Source organism: Cryptomeria japonica, chromosome 6 (assembly GCF_030272615.1).
Source record: "Cryptomeria japonica chromosome 6, Sugi_1.0, whole genome shotgun sequence".
Lineage (NCBI taxonomy): Eukaryota > Viridiplantae > Streptophyta > Pinopsida > Cupressales > Cupressaceae > Cryptomeria > Cryptomeria japonica.
This window is the reverse complement of record NC_081410.1, coordinates 493,440,424-493,460,806: the sequence shown is the minus strand read 5'-3', so window position 1 is coordinate 493,460,806 and position 20,383 is coordinate 493,440,424.

The window sequence follows — 20,383 nt, the reverse complement described above, 5'->3', positions numbered from 1 at the left end:
CTTCCTTCTTTTGCGAGGTGAAAGTGATTCTTAATGAAGGATGACGCTCCTTTTAACCCAATTGGGAGAGTGAATTCATTATAGATGTATATTACCAAGTGCAAAAGAGGTTGTAGTCAAGGACTTACACCTCTTGTAAGAGAGAACCCTTGAACAAACAACAACAAATGCGTACAAGGCATAACATCAAGTAATAAAGTCCACACCATCCACAAAATAGGAAAAAGTGGATCCTTAGATAAAAATAAGGAAAGATCATTGCCTCCCAAGGATAAGGACAATGAGAAGGACTTACACAATCTTCTAGGGAGAGATTTGGACATAAGCAAAAGAAAAGATGTATGAAATCACTCTTGTCCCCATAGGAACAAGAAAATTAGGCTATTATGTTGCTTCAAAAAAATATGATTGCACTTGAAATTGTACCATCATGAATGACAATGAGCCCCCAGTAAATGAGCTACCAATGTCACATAATGATGAGCAACATAATAGCCATTAATGTTATTTAAAGACATGATAGACTAGATGAGGTATTTGAATATGACATGTTAAATGCTCAACTATAAGTGAGATAAAAAACATGTATAAAATGATAAAAATTGAAGAAGAAAAGTCACATGAAATCTTAGAAGAGGGATGAGTGTAATTTATTAGAGCCTTATCCCTAGAGGAAAGGACTTTATGATGAATAGGAGATAAAGATTCATAAGTGGATTTAGAAATTTGAGGGGATTCATAAAGAGATTTATTCATTGCCAAGATTTCCTTATGAGGGGAATGAGAGTTGATAGAAGTAGAAGATGATTTAGTTGAAGTGAGATCATCATCACTACTAAATATAGCATTCACATTGAGAGATGGTCTTTTAGATGCTTTGGTACGTTTGCAGGGATTATAGCCGAGTCCAAAGGCATAATTGTGAAAATTAGTCTCTAGAGGAACTTTTATCCCTTGTTCATGAGCGCCACAACCATTTCCATGATACCCATGCTTAGCAAAAATGCGAAAACCACGACCATAACGATCAGCCATTTCAGGAAGAGAAGGTGGTTTTTCATAAGACAAAGAATCAAACTCTTCATAATTAGAGGTGTGAGGAGAAGAAGTTTGAGAAGCGGCCACAAAATTATTGCTCATAGGTTCAAGTAAGATTGATTGATTTTTAGTTTCTTCCTTCTTTTTAACTTTAAACTCTCTAGGAGGAACCCTATACTCACCTACAAAGGTGGGATTAAAGTCAAGAGATCCCCAATTGTCATCTGCGAGAACCTTCTCAGGATCAAAAGCCTTTTTATGCGTATATTCAAGTCGAGAAGGATCTTCTTCAAGAGCTTCAAACTCATCCAAAGAATTTTGATTATCAGAGGGTAAGGATTCATCCATAGGTATCTTGTTCAAAGAGTCATTACTAGAAGAGGAAGGCTTAGATGTTTGCAAACAAGCTTGAAAATTAGTATCACCTATCAAGGTATATGTCTTATTGTTATAAATGAATTTAACTTGTCTATGCAATGTATAGGGGACAGCTTGCATACCATGAATCCAAGGTCTCCCTAATAACAAGTTGTATGTTAGATTTCCCGACATAACATGGATAGGAGTAGGCAAAGTAACAGGTCCCACTGTGATGGGTAAGGTGATAATACCTAATGAAGACTTAGCCACATTATCAAAGCCTCGAATGGGATGAGAGTCATGCTCAATAAGGGATGTATCCACATTCATCTTATGCAATAGATTAATGCTATAGACATTAAGGCCAGAGCCATTATCTACCAGTGTTCGTCTTATAGCAGTGTCATTTATGATAACCACAATCATCAAGGGATCATATTGATGTTGAATTTCACTAGTAGGCAACTCATCTTGAGTAAACACAATTTGAGCTTTAGGATTCATCACAGAGTTAACCAAAGACACTATATTACTAGATGTATTAGGTGGAGGAACATTCAAATCTTTCAAGGCATCTTGTAACATTCCATGATGAGCGGAAGAAGTTTGGATTAGATCCCAAAGGGATATCTTAGTAGGGGTAGCTTTAAGTTGTTCTATGAGATCATATTCCTTACCAAGAACTTGTGATATACGTGGAGCTTGGGGAAGAATAGGTTGGGAAGGAGGAAGTGAAGTTGGGATAACTGGAGGAGGATTAGGTTGCCTATTGTTTCTAGTATTATAAGTATGGGCAACCGCATGATAACTCTTTCTAGTCAATTGCTTAGCATACTCATAAGGGCTCTTAGAGGAATAACCTCCTTGCACAGTAATAACCGGTTTCTTAGGAGTGCAAAAAGAATCATTAGCATAACCACCTTGAACCACTAAGATAGGCTTATTTAAAGGTTGACAATTTTGAGAAGGACAAGCACCTTGGACAGTGAAGAGAGGTTTGTTAGGTGTTTCATTCACATGTATCAAATTGATTGAGGATGGTTTAGAGGAATGAACAAAAGTGTTAGAAGAATTATTGATAGTCTTCTCTTGCACTAAAATCTTATCACAGATTAAATCAATTTTAGGAGAGAGACAAGGGGTAGGCATTGATGTTCTAGTAGGAAGAGTAATACTAGGAAAGGTCATATCGTCCTCTATCATCAAAGGATCTACATGGGGAATAAAATCTCTAGGAGAAGGATCAACATTACTCTCTAAAGTCTCACTTTTGAGAGGGAGATCTTTGAAAGAGATGTTAACCATTTTGCTTTGAACTAGGGTTTCCTTATGAGTAGAACCAAGTTGAGGAGAGGGAGATGCTTTATTTTTAGAGGGAGAATAATTGAGATTCAAGGAAGGGGAGAAACTATCAAGGGAGTTTCCAATCTTGATTTCATCCCCTTTGGCTAGGGGTAGAGAATAATCTATACCTTCTTCTAATGGTTCATCCCAAATAGTGAGGTTGTTGAAAGGAATGTTTGAAGTATTTTCAATTTCGGGAGAGGAGATAACATTGTTTATTAATTCCTCATCCTTAGGAGGGAGAGCATCAATAGATGTGTTAAACTCATCCTCTTTCCTCAAAATATGTTCAATATGATCTTTAGGGGAGAAAGAATTAAGGAAATTGCTTATTATTTCATCTTCTTTCTCTAAGGGATGCTTATGGGTAAGACCAACTTTAGGAGAAGGGTAAGCATTTACCATTAATTCATCATCTCTAGTGGGAATTTTGTTGGAAAAGGAAAGGCCATCACTAGGAAATGTAGGGATAATGTCATCTTCTTGCACAAAAGGATCAAGGGCATCATTCAACAAAGCATGATCATATCTATTAAAAGGTTTATCTTTTGATTCAAAAGGAGATATCTCTTCATAGAGAGGACCATTGAAAACAACCATGTTACTAGATTTAGTGGAAGAGCTGATAGGAATGTACCCTTGAGAGGAATCATTCGACTTATCTTTCTCATCACAACGAAATGGCATAGTAACAATGTTTATGAGTTTTTGGTAAAATGAAGGTTTGGTATATTTAGGTTTCAAAAATTCATCTAAAGCTTCATCTAACTCTTAATCATCACAAATATGAACATCTTGCAAATAAAAATCTGACATTTTGAAATTGCATAAAATTTTAAACACACAATGCAAAGAAACACACTTTTTTTTTTTTTTTTTTTTAATGAAAATGAAATGAAAACACACTAAATCTAGATCTAGATCTAACAAATGCAATGCAAGAGGAAGCAATGATAGATTCACGTCGGGTTCACCAAAATGTGTAGGGGAAAAAGTGACACTAAGCAAACATGCCCTAATCTCACTTTCAACCACACACTTGTGGAATACGAAAGAGCCTAGAGGTATCACACAATTGGCTACTTCTTCTTATGGAAGAGAGAGCCACGGGCTACCTATTAGGATTTCTATTCCTTTGTTGCAATTGAAAGATAAAATGATGCAAGTTCAATCCCTAACCCCAAAGTGCAAGTATGAACTAATAACAAGATTGCAGAATTGAACTTAAGCAATGGAAAGCTGTAAACACAAGGACAAGATAAGAATGTAAATGCATACCCGGTGTTAAAATCTGAGTGAAAATGTTCGGGACGGGGGCGTGGGCGCCACTATCTTGATTCTGCCCCTGAAACTGCTCTGGAAACTGCTGTTTTGCACTCTGGAAAAGCTATCAAAAATGCTGAAAATGCTGTCTGTCAGGAGGACCAGGGCGCCCAGCGCCCCTGTCCCAGGGACCAGGGTGCCCCACGCCCCTGTCCTGGTCTTTTGCTTTGAGATTTGGTGTGTTGTTCTATCTCGGTCTACTTCTTTCGGATCTGCAACTTGCGGCATCGTCTGAATTCCGAAACCTGCACTTATATCTGAAAAGGTGTGGTGGGCGGCTATATAGGGTTTTGCCTTAGTCAAACCCCTGCTTTGGTGATTTCCACCTCCACGAATAGCCAAGTTGTATTGTAAAATGTATTGTGTGTGCAGACCTAGTGTGTGTGCAAGGTCCTTAAATGCAAGAAAGCAAACTAGAGCAACCTAGAAAGTAAACCCTAATTGCTTGTAAATGACAATTTAAATGCTCTAAATCAAGATGCAAAGTGATCTAAAGCATGAATAAAGGATATATTGAAGCTTATGCAAAGACATGAAAACAACATGAAATCATACCCAACCCCCAAGGGAGAGGTACAAGCCAATCTTCAGTCGGTAATCTCCTATTGTTCTTCAATGTCTCCCAAGCCCTAAATGAATGAAATTGATGAATGCTTGATGGATGGATGTTGAATGTTATTGAAGTCTTCAAAGATCTGCTCTTTCGCTGCACAGAAGGTCCTCCAAAGCCAAAAATTCAGATCCTTTCAAATGAAGAAAGAGAGCTCTTATATATGAAACCCTAGGTCTTAATTTCAACTTTTGGCTGACCTAGAGATTGAATATCCCGCCAATTTCTTGGGGTTAAGCTTTATTTTATGATTGGATCGCACTCCTAAAATTTTGGGAAAAATGTCCGGGACCATGTTGCACTCCGAGTGCCATGGTCCTGACAACTTTTCACCAAATTTTCAGGGCCGTCGGATATGATGATTTTAGAGCAAATCCCGAAGTTACAACTGATTTCGAGATGTTTTGACCCCCAAAATCAAGCCCCCAAGTTCAAAATAGGACCTAATTAGGGTTTTAGATTAAATGATGTATTGGAAGAATAAAACGAAAGGGGCACACTTTAATGAAAAGGGCCCAACTTTATGATATGGGAGATGATAAAATAGAACCTTAGACCTAATTAATTTAATTAATTAAGTGCTAAAGGGGAAATGCAATGCAAAATGCAAAATGCGCCAAGGCGGGTGCTAAACTAGGTGTGAAATTGTACTGCTTTAGCAAGTGCATACAATTTACGACGCTACACATACACACACACATATATATACATATACATATATATATATACACACACACATATATGTATGTATGTATATATATATATATACATATACATATGTATATACATACACACACACACAAATATATATATATATATGTGTGTGTGTGTGTGTATATATATATGTGTGTGTGTGTGTGTATGTATATATATATATGTGTGTGTGTGTGTATATATATATGTATATATATATACATATGTATATATATATGTATACATATGTGTATATATATATATATATACACATATGTATACATATATATATATACATATGTGTATAGATATATATATACACACATATGTATATATACACGTGTATGTACATACATACATACATACATACATACATACATACATATATATATATATATATATATATATATATATATATATATATATATATATATATATACTCACCCAAATACGGGGGACCAAAAAGGGGTCTTGAAATGCCACTTTTATTTGAAATCGATAAAGTTTGAACTTTGATGAGAAAATGAAGATAGTTACACTGTCAAGATGCAGCAAGAACAAGAGTTGTAGTGCTCCAAGTCTACTTTCTAAATTACCAATTTTTTTTGAAAATGGTGGTGAATAGGGGTTTAAAAAACAAGGAGCACACAAAATAGTCTTATTTTGATAGAAAAACCTAACATAGTACCTAGTGTGTTCCCCCTAAAATGTAATTTTTATTTCTAAAATCTGTCCATTAAAAAATTAGCTAAAACCATGTAGCTTAGGCCAATTATTTTGCTATTTTTTTAAGAATATATGAATTTTTTACTAATTTTCAAAGTGGACACATCATAAAAAATAAAAATTTGAGCATGCCTCCCCTAATATTTGTGAAAACTAATAAAAAATAAATTTTATTTTTCTTTTTTGTAAAGTTGTGTACAATAGATTCTAGTTTTTAAAAATCTAATTTGTTTTAAAATTCGATGAATGTGTAAAAATCTATGCTCAAAATATGACATATTAGTTTTTGACAAACAATAGACACACTAACAAAAGAAATTAGAGATGAAAACGTTAACATAATCAAAATGTAAAAATAATTATATGTTTGGATAGCTAATAGAGAACTTAAGGTTCTCGCGGTGTTTATTTTATTTGCATTGAAACATGTGCAAACCTAATAGAGAGCATGAACAAAAATCTATAAATTTTTTGCATGTTTGCAAAAGAGAATGACTCTAGTTTGAGAAGAACATCCATGACTTTGGGTTGGATGTGTAGACACCTAATATTGTCCTGTCTAATTAAATAAATATTTATTTATTTAATTATTTTATCCTAAGTCTTCTATTAATTAAATAAATTCTTACTTGTTTAATTAATTCATTAATCCTCTTCTAAGCCTTTCCTCATTTAAATAAATATTTTTATTTATTTAAATTATTTTTTTCCTAAATTAAATAAATATTTTATTTATTTAATTATCCCCTTTCTTCTATTAATTAAATAAATCTTTATTTATTTAATTAATTCATTAGAATTTTCTACCCATGACACATGTCATTCATCTCTTAATTCTTCTCTTACCTACCCACTTTATCATTTAATTATTTCCTCTACCTACCCTTTAATCCTAGCTGACCATTTATCTTTACACCTCTTAATCTTATCCCTCCATTTCTTACAATGTTCTCTATATAAGAGGATGCCCTCTTCCTTTTCAACCCTAATCAATGTGTCTAATCAATCCAGCTAGATAATCAATGCATCTAATCAATCTAGCTAGCTAATCAATGCGTCTAAACACTCATACGCAATCAAGCCTTCTTACGACCAAGCTATCAACCACAATCCGTTCTTTGTTGAGCTCTTGTGCACACATAAAATCTGAGAGCAAATATATAAAATAAGATCAATGGAGATTGAAACACTACTTGATATGTGAAAGATAATATTGCTTTATTTTTTTGATTTGCATGATCTTAGGTATCTCTATTGGTATTGGTGAATGTTTCATTGTAGAACCTAGATTGTTTGTGGTTGAATCGTTATGGTTTTACAATAGATCATCATCACTTTTCACCGTATACATTTTGGCACGCCCGATGGGACATGGATGTTTATTAGATCTATGTTTTTTTTCTAGATGTTTCTAACCTTATATTGCTATTTTGTAAAACAATTAGGAGAATAACCTTGTGCAGCTAGGGTTTTGGACACAAGATTAAGATTTTGGAGAGATTTGATTATATCTCACAAACGGCTTGGATTTTTTGCATTAATTTTTTTTGCAGGTTGGGGATAGTATCACGAGTGTTCAGTCCGAAATTCAGATTTTGTCAGAGCATATTTGAATTTTTTATGATTTTTCATAAAAGAATGATTTTTTGCAGAAAATTAGTGATTTTTTTCAGATTTTATTACATTTTTGGAAAGGTCTTAGAATTATATAGGGGGTCTTTTTTTTTGTGATTTTAATTTGGGTGCAAAATAATTCATGAAAAATTAGATCTTTAAACATTAGGGTTTTGTGATGATTTGATCAGATCTCACAAAAAGCTTGGAATTTTTGCATAAAAGTTTTGTTGTAGGTTGGGAATAGTATTAGGAGTGCTTAATCCAAAATTTATATTTTTTGGAGCATATTTGAATTTTTTATAAAAAATTAATTTTGGGAGCAAATTAGTGAAGTTTTCATATTTTCTTACTTTTCTAGAAATTTCTTAGAATTCTATAGGGGATTTGTTTTTTATGATTTTAATTTTGATGCAATAATATTTTGTGAAAAATCATATCTTTAAAAATTAGGGTTTTGCAATGTTTTGATCATATCTCACAAACCACTTGAAATTTTTGTAGGATTTTTTTATTCAAGTTGGGAATGGTATCAGGAGTTTCCAATACAAAATTCAGATTTTTTTGGATCAATGTTGAATTTTTTATGAATTCTTTATGATTTTTCATAAAAAATTAATTTTGGGAGGAAACTAGCATTATCTTTAGATTTTCTTACATTTATGGAAATATCTTAAAATTATACAGGTATTATGTTCTTTATGATTTTAGTTTTGATGCAAAAAATTTCATGGAAAATCGATCTTTGGATTTGTCAAAAAATGTATTGTCGAAGACCCCCCCTTTCACATTTGGATTTGGATTTCAAAAATTTACCTAATTAGTGTGCTTGCAGGTGGGGGTAATCTAGGTGTGTGTCTTTGGATTTTTAGTGTAGTTAGGGTCAGATCTCCTTTTCATTTGGGGTTAAAGAACTTGTTTGAAGTGTTTGGTGCTCTTTGCACATTTTATGTTTATAACCCGAGTTGATAACAAAAGTATCCTCTCCCCTCACCTTCCATTGGACCTTGGGTGTAAGAGAAATTGTTATCATCTTCTATTTAGGTAGGATGGCCTGCTTCCCAAGTAGCCCATAAGGCCAAGTGAGAGGGAACGACCCAAGTGGTAATAGGCTAAAACCAAGCTCTTTTGAACCACTATAAATAAAAGTGTTTGTGATGAAAGTTGCAAGCAACAAGTGTTACATGCTACCATAATGACGTTATGACTCCCTCAGTGTCTATGTGACATGTAAAACCTTGTGGAGCGTAACCTCTACAAGACTAGGAGGCCTTCCTGAATGGAGTGTAACACGTTGTTGATTATGGCCACTCAAATGGATGCCCTTAGTAAAAACCCCTTGTTTTAGAAGCCAAAAACCTTCTAGCTATTGGTACAGGAGGTCGAACCTCTGATGCCATCTCACATTCTTATGATTCTTAGTAGAGATAAAAAGTTCACCATGGGGAGTTTTCATGGGGACTGGTGCTTGGCTGCCCCGGAGAAGTGAGTGTTGTGGAGTGGAGTCAGTGGGGTCAAGCATCTAAGTATCTTCTTTGAATAAGTGTAGATGGGAAATCAAGTGAGATCCAACAACTATTGTCCTGGCTAGCCTTAGGATCTGTGCTTGCATGTTTTTATTTCAAATTAGACAAACACCTTTAGACATTGTGTCCTCATTGTTTGCTATGTTTTCTTGTCACTAAAAGTCAAAACATTGAGATTTGGTCACATTCAACTTCACAATTGGATAAAATTACAAAAAAATTTAAAATTGCATCTATGTCATCTTAAATCATGTCTATGTTGGAAATATGTGTCTATGCAAAGCAAAATTGCATTTGGGTATCAAAGAATAGTCAACATTTCAAGAAACTGCATCTGTGTTCATTGTAATTGTGTCTCTAATCATAAATAATGTTTGCATTTACTTACTGCGTTTGTCTTTAGAACTAAGAAATTGCAAAAGATTTGTCAAGAGAAAAAGGACTCAAGTTTTGAGATTTAAAGAGCTTCTAAGGCATTTCCTATAGGGCTTCATCATTTCCAATCAACAAGTATTGGTCGCATGTTTATCCATGATTTTCGTTCATTTGCAATACCTCATACACATTTTCCAAAATAGAGTTAAAAGGTTGCTCTGTTCTCCTCATCATATCTTGCAAACTTACTACAAAATATCACTAAGTGGTTCTCGCATCCGATCTACCATCTTAGGGTCTCATTTGGTCATCTTTGGTCAAGTTCAACTTACCTCATCGAGAAATATATCATCTCTTTGGAAGTCACACATATCTTGAACCTACACTTTTGGACATTGCAAGACAACCCTAGATTCTTGTCATCTCACATCCTTTCTTGATATTTCCATAGTCTTTGTATTTTCTTCCATCTTTCATTTTAGCCAAGGTTAAGTTCATGGTTGAAACCCTTTCCCAAAGGTCTAAAAGAGAATATGAAGAAGCTCTAAGATATCTCAATATGAGTACCTATGACTTTGATGGAGACAAATTTTACAATCCATATGACAATTGCAGTAATATACCAGACAATAACAATGAGAACACCAATGATAATGAAAATGTATCTATCACTTTCAAAAACATTGAAGAGATCATAGATCCAAGGTTTAATAGACCGGTTGAAGAAATCATGAGAAGAGATAGACAATACTTCTTTCAAGTCATGGCACAAAATGGAATGAAACTTGTAATGGTGGAAAAATGGTGAATGATAGATCAAGAGGAAAACTACCCTTTCCCTCAAAGAGAGATGAGAGTTTTGCTATTGATTACCCTTCAAACACTTTTCACCATGTTACATTAGGAAAAGAAGAGGGTAATTCACTAGATTCAATCTCTCCACATGAAGATGGTAGATTGAATTCTGAATGAATTGTAAATGTTAAGTTGATCCCCTCTTCCTTGTTTGAAATGGAAAGGAAATTGATTGAATTATCTAGTGCAAAAGTGACAAAGAATTGATTATAACTTGAGATCGGAATATGGGATGAATTTGTGCGCCTAGATTTGGTAGTAATATGTCGAGACAAAGTCACCCTGCTGATTTGAGGAAATGTTGTCTGGACTGTGGCGAGAATGTACATGGTCCTTCGAAAAATCCACGAAACAAAAAGTGTTTTTCTGTCTCTACAAATGAAGCCCAAATCCAAAAGTACAGTTGCACACCTGCAACCTACACACAGAAAAGAGAGGAAAATGGGTTGGAATTGGGGGTTTTCATTTAGGTCATACCCCAGTTTTGGAATTAACCAACCAATGAAAGAAAGTACTTGCAAGTAGTTGTAAATGAGATTGATTTGTAAATGACCTCAAGGGAGGTTGTAGTAGCAATGTTGATAGAAGTGCTTGTGTGAAATTGAATGTTGAAATTAATCTCCTCTTCAATGGTTGAATCCTTGACTTGAATGCAACACCTAGCCTTGAACAGAGACTTGAGAATGCTCAATGCTGGAAAAGAATGCTTGAATGCTTGATCGCTTATGCAGCTTGAATCTATCCAACTTTGACCTATCCAACTTATTCAAATGAGAGGATGAATTACCCCTTAAATACATGTTAGTGGATCTGAATTTTGTTATGGGCCGACATTGGGGGAATTTCCCACCCGATGCACAACCAACAATGCAACCCTAGGAAGGGTCCTGCCCCAAAATAGGGCATGGACAAGGACGTCGTGCCCTTGTCCTGGGAAGACAAGGGAACCATGCCCTTGTCCTAGGAGGAAACGAGCACCACGCCCCTGTCCAAGGGGGGACAGTGGCACCACGCCCCTATCCTACCCCTTTCTCTAGGGCAGAGTGCGAACGGGGTGATGCAGAGGCCAAGGAAGAAGTTGTTTCTACAAGCTGAGCAATCTTCGATCTCCGATCAGGCTAGAGGATTCGAACTCGCATGCGTGAGGACCCTAATGTAGTCAAAATTGCTAGGGCTGTAATTTTATGACACTACAAAACTACCTCATGATTTTGATGTGTCACAAATTATAGAAGAGTACCCAAATCAAGGAAATCAAACAAATGCAAATCCTAGAGGACATAATGGTGGTAATAGGAGAGAGCATTTCATGTCAGAGTCACCTTCATCCTTATTTTAAAAACTAGAAATTCCCAATACCTATGCTCATGCCAATTTTACTAGGAACTCTCATGAACAAACCCATAGTCATGCTTTCCCATGGAGAAGAACTACCACTACACATGCTCGTGATGATACCCAAGATCATACAAATTCATATAATTAAATCCAAGAGAACTTTTGAAATCATGACATGAGGAGACCCTGTGTCAGATTTGGGGGTAATACTAAAGATCACTCCTATGATACCTCCTATCCTTACAATGATAACATGTATCATCCTAGACCTAGTGCTCCTCATTAAAATACCATGCCAAGTGGTCCATATGCAAGCTACAACTATTTCCCTCCTCCGTATGAACACATCTATGATCAATACCATCCATATATGCATTATATCCCTCCTCCTCTACCTAGTTGCTCAAGAATGGGACTAGCTCTAAGAGAAAAGACACCACCCAAGAATGACTTGCAACAACAAATCAAGGATTTGCAAAAACAAGTGGCAGGCATGAATACACCAAAGCAACAATACACAATGAAAGATATATGTCCTTATGCATTTGATAGAAGCATTCCAATGCCTCCATTTTCTCCACATTTTGTGACACCAAAATTTGACAATTATAGAGGCAAAGGGGATCCTAAGTCACACATAAGAGATTTTTTCATAGCTTTCTTTGAGGTAGTAGGAGAAGAAACATACTTGATGAGATTGTTCCCACAAAGTTTAGGTGGACAAGCTATGGAATGGTTCTCCCAACTTTCACGTGGAATCAAATCATGGAGTGATCTAGTAGAGGCTTTCATACAACACTTCTCATATAACATCGAAACAGATTTGTCAGTAACTACCTTGTGCAATACTAAGTAGAAAAATGGGGAGTCTTTTTCTTGATTCTTACAACGATGGAGAGGCCTTGCTAGTTGTTTCTCTTGTGATATCCCACAAAAACAAATGGTAGAAATGTTCACTCAAAATGTCAACAAGGATATTGGATATGAGATAAGAAAGCCTTGTTTTTGTACCTTAAAGAAAGTCATAGAAAAAGGATTGGCAACTAAGAAAGTCCTTATTGAACAAGGCATCATTAGGATATTCAAAGAGAACAAAGAGGAATCAAATGGGAAAGACAAACCCCATTTTTGGAACAAGAATAAGAACATAGTTAATGATGGGGTAGTAGATGCAAATGTTATGAAACCAAAAGTAACTTTTCTTGGTGCAAGTTCATCCAATACAAGAGATCAAGTGAACACTCAAAGACCATCAAAGCCTCGAAGAAAATACACTCCATTGGGAGAGCCACTTGAGACAAAATTCAATAAATTTGTTGCAAACAAGATGAAAACACTACCAGATAATCCACCTTATGAACCAAAAGTAAGACTTGCGTGGTGGAATGATGACGAGTATTGTGAGTATAACAAGAGCAAAGGACAGATAACTGACAATTGTCACAGATTGAAGGATGTCATACACAATCTCATTGACAAGGGTGACATAGAAGTTGATGATCATACCTCCAATGAAGAATATGTGATGTTTAAGGATCCATTCCCTAAACATGATAAAGGAAAAGCCAAAACAGATAATCAAGCAACCTATGCTAAGATTTCCTATGATTATGAATCAACCATTAACCACATTTCAATGAATAATTATGTTTCTACCATTATCAGAAAGGACAAAATACTGAAGGTTCTACCAAAAGGAGTAAGGTTGTTTTAAAAGGTATTGGACCATCTTTCTCATCCTCTAAAATGAAACCTCCTAATGTAATGTCACAACCTGTCAAGCTAAATTCACCTTGCAAGGTGTTCCATCTAAAACCAGAGCCTCGTCATCTACCAAGAATGAGTATGACATTGTAGAGAAGTTAGGGAAGACACCCGCCCTCATTTCCATCCTTGAGCTCTTACGCATATCCCCTTCACATAAGGCCATTCTTGATAAAGTATTGAGAGAGACCTCTGTACCCACTGATCTAAACATGGACTAGTTTCAATACATGGTGGGATACCTTTCCACTCCATATTTCCTTATATTCACATAAGCCAATGATGTCTCCATATGCTAACCACACAATCCACCCCTCTACATTGAAGCCTTTCTCCACAAAAAACTGTATCAAACGAGTCTTGATAGATGGAGGAGCAGGTCTAAATATTTTTACATTGAACACTATTAAACAATTGGGATATTTTGAACATACAGTGAATTCAAAGAACAAGATCACCATTAAAGCATATGATGATGAAGAATGCTCATCCAAGGGAATAGTCACCTTACCTTTGAGAATTGATCCAGTCATGAAGGATGTGGTTTGTCAAGTTCTTGATCTAGAAAACACATATAACATACTTTCAGGGCATCCGTGGATTCATAAAATGAGAGCAGTACCATCAACATATCATCAATATATCAAATTTCCTTACAATGGAGTTGAAGTAACAATAAAAGGTGATTCAAATCCATTCATATATTGTAATAACCCGCAACCAAGATCAAAGATAATAATTCCAATTAATAGAGAAGCAAATCCTTCATCAACATATGTGGATCTAGAATCCTTGAAAGCTTCTACATCAAAATAGGCAGAGCTTAAAGAAAAATTCAAGGTTAAAGACATGGGATGTGGTGAGTATATCTTTCATGTTCATCAACTCCCACTATCTACTAAGACATTTAGTTGATAGGAACATCCTACAAACAATTTGCAATATCAAGGAATTGGTGTGAACCACCTAGTGTTGTGGCTACTAAGTCTAAATGCAAATCTCCTTTAGTGGTGCAAGCAACTCTTCATATCAATAGTCCTAAGAGTGGTTCCAACAAAGAATCTATTAAATATATTGCCAACCCTCCTAAGAACTCCTATAGCCTTACCATTTCATCCACTCATTCCATTTCCACTCCACTTCTAGACTTGGATCGACAAGAATCACAACAAACCTTACTGATTGGGGATCAAAATTCAAGCCTTGAAAAGAAAAATCTAAAGGTAAAAAATAAAGAGAAGTCATTCAGTCTAAATCAAAATCAAAAGCTATTGGAATCTACAAAGATTAAAGTCAAGGATTGTAGCGTCGTAAATTGTACGCACTTGCTAGGGTGGTACAATTTCACACCTAGTTTAGCACCCGCCTTGGCGCATTTTGCATTTTGCATTGCATTTCCCCTTTAGCACTTAATTAATTAAATTAATTAGGTCTAAGGTCCTATTTTATCATCTCCCATATCATAAAGTTGGGCCCTTTCATTAAAGTGTGCCCCTTTCATTTTATTCTTCCAATACATCACTTAATCAAAAACCCTAATTAAGTCCTATTTCGAACTTGGGGGCTTGGTTTTGGGGTCTAAACATCTCGAAATCACCTGTAACTTCAGGATTCTCTCTAAAATCATCATATCCGACGGCCCTGAAAATTTGGTGAAAAGTTGTCAGGACCATGGCGCCCATGCAACATGGTCCCGGACATTTTTCCCAAAATTTTGGGAGCACGATCCAATCATAAAATAAAGCTTAACCCCAAGAAATTGGCAGGATATTCAATCTCTAGGTCGGCCAAAATACGAATTTACGACCTAGGGTTTCATACATAAAAGCTCTCTTTCCTCATTGGAAGGGATCCGATTTTTGTTTATAGGAACTTCATATGCAGCGAAAGAGCAGATCTTTGAAGACTTCAACAACATTCAACATCATTCTATCAAGCATCTATCAAATTCATTCATTCATCCGATTAGGGCTTGGAAGACATTGAAGAACAATAGGAGATTACCGACTGAAGATTGGCTTGTACTCCTCCCTTGAGGGTTGGGTATGATTTCATATTGTTTTTATGTCCTTACATAAGCTTTGATATATCATTTATTCATGCTTTAGATCACATTGCATCTTGATTTATAGCATTTGCATTATCATTTACAAGCAATTAGGGTTTACTTTCTAGGTTGCTCTAGTTTGCTTTCTTGCGTTTTGGACCTTGCACACACACTAGGTCTGCACACACAATACATTTTACAAAACAACTTGGCTATTCGTGGAGGTGGAAATCACCGAAGCGGGGGTTTGACTAAGGCAAAACCCTATATAGCCACCCTTCCCCCTTTTCAGATATTATTGCAGGTTTCGGGATTCGGACAACGCCGCAGGACACAGATCCGGAAAGAGGAGACTGAGACAGAACCCTATGTAAAATTGCAGCTCAGAAGACTAGGACAGGGACGCTGGGCACCCTGGTCCTGCCAGGACAGGGGCGCTGGGCGCCCTGGTCCCTGGGACAGAGGCGCTGGGCGCCCTGGTCCTCTGGACAGATAGCTCTCCGACAGTTTCCAGACAGTGTTTCAGGGTGCAAAACAGTGGTTTCCGGTGCAGTTTTCAGGACAGTGGCGCCCGCGCCCCCGTCCCGAACATTTTCAGTCTGATTTTGACTCCAGATACATAACTGCATTCTTATTTTATCCTTACAGCTGTTCATTGTTTAGTCTCAATTCTGCAATCTTGTTATTAGTTCATACTTGCATTTTGGGATTAGGGTTTGAACTTGCATTACTTGATTTTACAATTTCAACAAGGGAATAGAAATCCTAATAGATATCCCATGGCTCTCTCTTTCACCAAAAGAAGTAGCCAACCGTGCGATATCTCTAGGCTCTTTCGTATTCCGCAATGTGTGTCAAAAGTTAGGATTAGGTTACATTGTCCTAGTCTCGCTTTTTCCCCTACACAAGGATAAAAATACTATGAAGGAAAAAGAACAAGAGTTGATCTCCCCTAATACCAAAATAATTGGGGGCAAAAGTTATAATATTTCAAGTCAAAAAGAATACTTGTTGATCCTAAGTCTTCATGATGCCATCGTACTTTCACTTCTTTTCACAATAATAAGCCTTCATAACTCATCAACTTGTTCCACACATACATTCCCTTTTGGTGATACATCACATCAATGGACCTTTAATGGAACTTTCTTGAGGGAATTTGTTATCAAGAATGACCAAACTTCTTTAGGTGACACATATATGGGCCTACATAATTCACACATTAGTAATTCTACCTTAGTTCCTTCATCAATGAAGACAATAAAAGGAGAAACATATCATTCAGTCAAGGAATGACACAACTACAATCATAAGGTAAAGCCTCACACATTTGAGGTGGGTGACTTTATTCTCAGAGAAAATCCTAAAAATCAACAGGATAGAGAGAAGAAGGGAAAGTTTGAACCAAATGGGCTTGGTCCTTACATCATCACAATAGTCTTATCAGGTGCATATCAACTCTCAACACCAAATGGAGAACCTTTGGAGGATCCTATCAACATGCTGCACCTTCGTAGGTTTTACAGATAGTTTTTTAGAATATCTCAATATCAAAAATGCAAAAAAAAGTAAAAAAAAAATCAAAATAAATAAATAAATAAATACAAAAAAATAAAAAATACAAAAAAAATCCTTACTTGGTGAAAACTTGGCAAACAGGCGCCTTGTGACACAAAAAACTTGAAAAATTGAAAAAAGTAAAGAGAAATAAATCTATCCAATAATCAAAACCACTTCGGTGGCACCCTGGGCAAGTACCATGGTGAAAATTGGGTTACCGATGCCATGTGTAGAGACATTTCTCCTCTCTCCTTCAGGATTCAATCTCATCCTTTCACTTTGCATAGACTCACAATCTATCCATCCATAATAAATTTACCCATTCTCATCATGGATTGTTATTGATCTACCTAATATTGGTTAGCCATTCATAATAAACCTCTCTTTTCACCCTTTCCTTCCATAATAAATCAAGTCTAATCTATAACTAGAGCAAAATTCTAAATCTAGTGATGGAAGTGGTACCTTGAGCATTGCATGTTTTGAGGAGCATCGTCTTTTCGTTCCTCCTCTTCACTCACATTCCGCAATAAAAGATCACTTGCATAGCCAATCTGCAATAAAGTTTCGTTCTTTGAAATAAAGTATCAGTTTCATGGATTTAGTCAGTTTAAGATGAGACACAAGCAACATTGAGCTTTCAACAAATCAAATATTTTAGTAGACTTTGGCAACAACATGGTTTTCAACATGATGTGTCCTTTATTAGGATATCAACATTGTGACCAAATCAAACATGTTAACATATGTTGCAAGAAACACAAATAACTTGAGGATTTCATTATGTGTTGGTGTCAAGTCTTGGTTTTCTTTTGATTTCATCTTTTAAGGAGACATATCTTTTATCTTTTCCAAGATATATTTGACTAGAGATATCTTTGATTCATGTCTATCCTTCCTCCTCTCTCGCACATGGGATCTCTCTCTCTCTCTGAAGCCTCCCCCTTCCTTTTCCCTCCACCTCTCAAGTATCTATCCCTCTCTTTCCCACTCTCATTTGGGCTCTCTCTCTCTCTCTCTCTCTCTCTCTCTCTCTCTCTCTCTCTCTCTTCCCCACCTCTCTCTCCCTCCCTCCCTCCCTCTCTTTTCCCTTCTTTGTCTTTTTCACTCACTCACTCTTTCTCTATCCCCTCTCTCTTTCCCTTCCTCCATCCTCTCTCAATTCCCCCCCCCTCTCTCTCTCTCTCTATCCTTACCCCTCTGTCTCTCTATCATTGTCTCTCTGTATATGTCTTTGTCTCTATCTCTGTCTTTGTCTCTATCTCTATCTATGTATGTCTCTCTATCTTTCTCCCTCCCTCCCTCACTCTCATTTCCCCCTCTTTGTATTTTTCACTCACTCACTCTTTCTCTCCCCCCCTATCTCTTTGTTTGTCTCTGTCTCTACCTTTGTCTCAATGTCTCTATCTCTCTCTGTCTCTCTGTCTCTCTCTCTCTCCCTCACTTTTCCCCATCTCTTTTTACGTCACCCACTCACTCTCTTTCAAGTCTATCTCTCCTCTCTCTCTCAATTAGGCTCTCTCTCTCTATATATATATGTATGTATGTATATTGCTATCTCCCTCTCCCATGTATCTCTAGTACATTTCCCTCTTCCTCACTTGGGCTCTCTTTATCCCTCTCTCAGGTTTCTCTCTCTCTCCCAACTCTCTCTCTCTCTCTCTCTCTCTCTCTCTCTCTCTCTCTCTCTCTCTCTCTGTCTCTCTCTCTCTCTCTCTCTCTCTATTTCCCTCCCTCCCTATCTTCCTCTCTCTCACTCAAGCTCTCTCTTTCCTACTTCATATATCTCATTAGTCTCTTTCCCCATCTCTATGATTTTCATTATCCCTATCTCTCATTTTGGCAATTTGTTAAAGGTTAATAAAAGTCAATGTAGATCATTTGGCATGCACTAAATAGCATACTCCAAAAAATGGTAAAATGAACCACTTGACCCATGATTTAGGCCCACATTCTTTTGTTTTGTCTACTTTCTTTGTATGATTTGATAAATTAATGCCTTTTCATGGTGTGTACACTTCACACAAGCATATTTTGAATATTTCATCACCATTTGACCAAATTTTTGTCAATGGGACAATGTAGAAGAAAAATATTTGAAGTTTTTTAATCTTTTTTTATCGTACGAGGTAATATTCTTACTGTTTGAGAATTGAAATATTTTTTATGTGGTTTTTGTTTAAATTTGATAATATATACTTATTCTTTTCAATATTTGTAACTTTAATTCTATTATAATTAAATAGGGTAGATCAATTTTAATGGAAGCCTTCTTTAATTGAGTATGAGTTAAAAATCCATCCATCGACATGATGATAAATCTAACTTTTTACTTCCACAATCAAAATCAATAACCAAAACTCTATCTACAATATAACGTGAAATTCAAAACAAAAAAATAGCTCAGCATAAAGAAATGAATGAACCAACCATCAACTTTCATGTACACATTTCAACTTACATGCATTTTAAGATACCAAAGAAACATTCACGTAGATATATTTTCCATAATATTTGTAACACTTTAGAATTTAATTCTTATATGCACATGTAATAATTTTGATAAATTGGATAGAGTAAACTTACAATGAGATGATAGAATTATTTTCATGCACTCTTGGCTCGCAATGATAGGTCCATTAGGATTGTCACAATGAATCTATGATTATCCTAAATATTCATTAGGAAAACCCTAACAAATCTAGGGAAATTATAAATTCATTAAGGCATTCCCAATGAATTTAGGACAATCATAGATTCATTGGGGTTTCCCTAAATTCATTGGGACTTCCCTAATGAATTTATGGTTGTCCTATTTTTACATAGAAGTATCCTAATTTTGCATAATATGACTATCCTAAAGAGTAAATGATTTTCCTAAATTTAATAACTAATATTTATATCTTGTGCATACATGTATAATTCATCATCATGTTGAGGAAAGTAAGAAATATTCTAACATTGTATGGGAATGAAGTTGGGAATGCAAAGAAAAGAGAACTAATGAGGCAACTTAGTAGAGGAAGGAAATAAAACACCATAGAAGAATAAATTCTTATTTAAACATGAAATATCCATGCAACACAAGAGAGATGTGGAATTGGCATCACAAAGGAAAAACATACCAAACCTTTATGCAATAAGACAATTGAATCACAAAGTTGGGGGCATGTCATCTACCACAAGTCAAGTTTCAAGTACATCACAATT